The sequence below is a fragment of the Microcebus murinus genome, chromosome 14 (assembly GCF_040939455.1).
Source record: "Microcebus murinus isolate Inina chromosome 14, M.murinus_Inina_mat1.0, whole genome shotgun sequence".
NCBI lineage: Eukaryota > Metazoa > Chordata > Mammalia > Primates > Cheirogaleidae > Microcebus > Microcebus murinus.
Window position 1 is genome coordinate 52,823,581 of NC_134117.1, and position 4,369 is coordinate 52,827,949.

A 4,369-nucleotide genomic window follows, 5' to 3' on the forward strand; every position below is an offset into this window, starting at 1 on the left:
TTGTAAAAAGTACCTTCGTTTGATGACAGGAATGAGCAGGACCATTACCATGGTGGAGAAGGAATCTCTGGTGAAGATTTCCTGGGCATTTTTCTGCTAAAGCCTTGGCTAACTTTCTCACAACTCCCTCATAACAAGCAGATGTTACTGTTCTTTGGCCTTCCAGAAAATCAACAAGCAAAGTGACTTGAGTATGCCCCAAAACTGTTGCCATGACCTTTGCTCTTGACTGGTCCACTTTTGCTTTGACTAGATCCTTAATGCCTCAAAATAGATCTTCTTCAGGCATGTTATGACAAATTAGTATGAGTTTATTTTGGTGCAAAACCTTTTTGAAATCCATGCACAGTTTTTTCATAATATGCATTTTCCCTGAACTTTTTGAAGACCACTCATATAAGCAAAGTCAGGGGTCTGCAAACTATGGCTTCAGGCCAATCCAGCCAGACTCCTGTTTTTGTAAATAAAGTATTGCTGGATCCACACTCATTTGTTTACATATTGTCTATGGTTGCTTTTCTCCTGTAATGACAAATAGTTGTAACGGAGACTCTGTGGCTTCAAAAGCCTAAAACAAAAAGCCTCTGACCTTTTAAAGAAAAAGTTAGGTGACCCCTGAGCAAAGGGAAGGAGGGGATGCTTTTAGACTTTAATCCTGAAGGCTGGGAAGAAGTAGGAAATTAGATGAGGTGAGAAAGACAATGGGAGTAAATCCTACTGTCCAGTTAAAAAATGCTGTCTAGGCTGGCGCGGTGGCTCACACCTGTAACTCTAGCACTCTGGGAGGCGGAGGCAGGCGGATCTCTCAAGGTCAGGAGTTCGAAACCAGCCTGAGCAAGAACGAGACCTCGGTTCTACTATAAATAAAAAGAAATTAATTGGCCAACTAATATATATAGAAAAAATTAGCTAGGCATTGTGGTGCATCCCTGTAGTCCCAGCTACTTGGGAGGCTGAGGCAGCAGGATTGTTTGAGCCCAGGAGTTTGAGGTTGCTGTGAGCTAGGCTGACGCCTCGGCACTCACTCTAGCCTGGGCAAGGAAGCGAGACTCTGTCTCAAAAAAAAAAAAAAAATGCTGTCTACACATCTTAACTTTTGTGGTGGATACATAGATTGGTGCCCTCAATACCTGCTCTAACTTCCCTGTGGTTTTAACTTCCTTCTTTACAGTGTGGGGCCTGGGAAGCTTTAAAAAAAAAAAGCAAAACATTTTCCATGATCCCTCATAGCATTGTGTTTCAAATTACAGCAATCAGATGTCCGCACATAAGACTTGAATTCAGAACTGAGGTAAGTGGGGAGAGAGGCAGTGTTGCCCTAGGCATGCATCGCTGACATGGACCTAGCAGGTTCTGTGTGGCTTTGAAGCCCACAGTTATGGCGGCAGCCCCCTGATCTCTGAATTACAGCCAAGGTGGGGCCAGCAGTTGGGACAGTAGCTCCCTACTCCCCAGTTTCCTGGCTATGGTCAGGCAGCAGCTCTCCAGAAGGGTCAGTTCTGCCATGCTCTGAAGGTTGTTTTTGGAGGCCCAGCCTGAACCCCATTCCTCTAGTTAGTCCAGGTTATTTTAAGCACCTACTTCTCTGAATAAACCTTTTCTGTTATTGCAACTGACTCCTGACTGCTATGCTATTTAAAAGCATGTGCTGTGTACTTTAAGTGAAACTGGGTAGATTAAACATCTGCGTTTATCTCTTCTCTCCATTAAACCTCTCTAAAATGAGAGTAGTGGAATTTGTTTTTTTAAAGGCGCAAACCCAACAGGACTAGGAAGCCAGGAAAGGATATGGCAGTGGGCCAGCGATGACAATAAAGTTTTGGAAGCTGGAAAGCAAAGACAAGTGATAATTGACTTAGCAGACTGGGGGAGGTGGAGGTGGAAAAGCTAACAAGAAAAAGGCCAGTTCATATCACGGGACTCCAGGAAGACTCACAAATTGGAGGCTCCAGGTACCTCCGGATTAGAGGTGCAAGGGGAAGCTGGGAAGAGAAGGATTGGTTCAACATCTTTAAAAGGAGCAGCTGCAACCCCAAAATCTCGTTCACTGTCTTGTCCAGATAGGCACCCTTCCCTTCCCGGTGCCTGCTGATGCGAGGTTTGCCTTCTACAGAAGTTAACAGTAGACACAGCATGTCTTGGAGACTTCATGTCCTCAGGGACACATCCCAGCTGTGGCCCAGGGGAAGGTGTTGCATTGCAAAAAAGGGGGTCAGTGACAGTCTGTGTTCTGATTGGAGAGGGTCCCCACTCCCAGCCCCAGCTTGGCTCTCAGAAACATGGCCCTCAGACTTGTATTCCACCAGCCAGAAAATGGAGAATGCTTCCTGGAGAACATTGACCAGCAAAAGAGGAAACATCTATAGATATGAACATTTGACATTTGGGAGCCCCTCCCCCCCCAGTGAATTGACTGGTCTGGATCTGATTACCCTATAGAGAACCCCACCCTGAGACAAGCCCTTTCATGCCACTGCTGCGACTCCCCACTCAGAGCTTCCTTTAAGAACTTTAGCCCCTCACTAATGCTTAACTATGAATAGACAAAGACCACAAGGCAAGTCAGGAACATTTCTAACATGGAAAACAGGGGCTTAGAAATGAGTAAAGAAAGTAAACCCAAAGGAAACAGAGACATAGAGCTGGGATTCAAACCCAGTCTGTATGTCTCCAAAACCTGTGCTCTGTTCACTTCTCCAAGATGCCTGGAAAAGTGAATAAAAAGTATATAATACTTCTCTGTCTCTAAAACTTTGAAACTGTGCTCTGGTACAGCCTCCATTTATTTCATTTCATCCCATGTGTAGTCCCATCCTCTGTGTGTAACTTTTTCTATCATCTTCACCCTTTGCTCTGGCCAGAGAGGTCTCCCTACTGTCCCCAGAACATCCCCATAATCTGTAAAGACTGATCAAGGAGTGATGCATTTTATACATCATACCCTTTGTAAGCTCTACACAAACATAAGCTAGTACTTTGTCTTTTTCTTCTGTTATTATAGAAATGTCACTTTCTCTTGACACATCCAAAGCCTTAGTCTTTCAAGGTTAAACTTAGTCCTCTGCAGCTCTGGGACTCCAGAGTGCAGGACAAATGAGAGACTTTTCTTTCTGAATTCTTGGGACACTCACCACAAAATCAGTACCATGTCATGTCCTGGCCCATCCTGCACTGTGTAAGTTCTTTTGTCTATGTCCTTGTCAAGTACCTGCTTGACCCTCTAAGCAGTGGAGAAGTAGCTGTTTTACTTGGATTAAACCCTCAAACTCTCTTAGTCTCAATTTTTCCCATTTGCAAAATGGGAGTGATGGTAGCTATGTTGATCTTATCCATGATTTTCTTCCCACTCCCATCTTGGGAATGTTGTGGGCAGAAGCAGTTCTGCTTAGCACAGTGTTTTTCAAAGAGTGGTTTAGAGAGCCCCCAGGGGCCTGTGAAGCCTCGCCTTTTCCAACTACATACCTGTGTGAGGCTGAGTTTTCTTTACATACTTGAACTGGAAACAGACACAGCTTGAGAATCCACTTGTCTTCTATTAAGACAGATATTAAAGCATTTGCAAAAATGTAAAACGATGCCACTGTTCTCACTATTTTTTTTTGTTTTGGAAAATATAATTGTTTAAATAAAAATATATGATTATGTTAATATGCAATAGGTTATTGTTATTTTGTGAATTAATGAATATTTAAAAAATTTCTCAGTTTTAATTTCTAATAGAGTAATTATCAATAGACATAACCTACACAAACGAAAGATCTCGGGGATTCTCAATAATTTTCAAGAATGTAAAGAGACACGGAGACCAAAAAGTTCAGAGGAAAGAATAGAGTTCTAGATCTAGATTTTTTCAGGGATTTCGTGGTCTTACATCCTCTCCTTGGCCTCGGTTTATTTCTAATACAATACACATCCTTGTGACGGGGCTGGCTCTTGGCCTCTGCCTTTCCCTATTTAGATCTTGCTTTATGTACGTATATAGGGACCGTCTCTGGAAGGATACGCAAGAAACTGGGGTCAGTGGCTGCCCTTGGAAAGGGGGACTGGAAACTGGGAGAGAGTGGCACGGTAAACCTTTCTGCTCTGTTTGATTTTTTTAAATGCAGTACATCGTGCGTGCATTGCCTATACCTAATAATGAACAATTAAAATTATGTTTTTAACGGATAGAAATGGAAAAGAAACTGAAGTCGGCTCAAGTAAAGTAGTACCGATCGACAATTAAAAACAACCAGAAAGTTTTCCTCGTGGCCCTTCGCCCGGCTCACAGTCACCTCGCCCGGGTGCCTCCGGGTTCCTCCCCCGCCCGCCTGGGCTGACCCCGCCCCTCGGCCGGGCCCGCCCCCCGCGTCGCCCCGCCCCCACACGT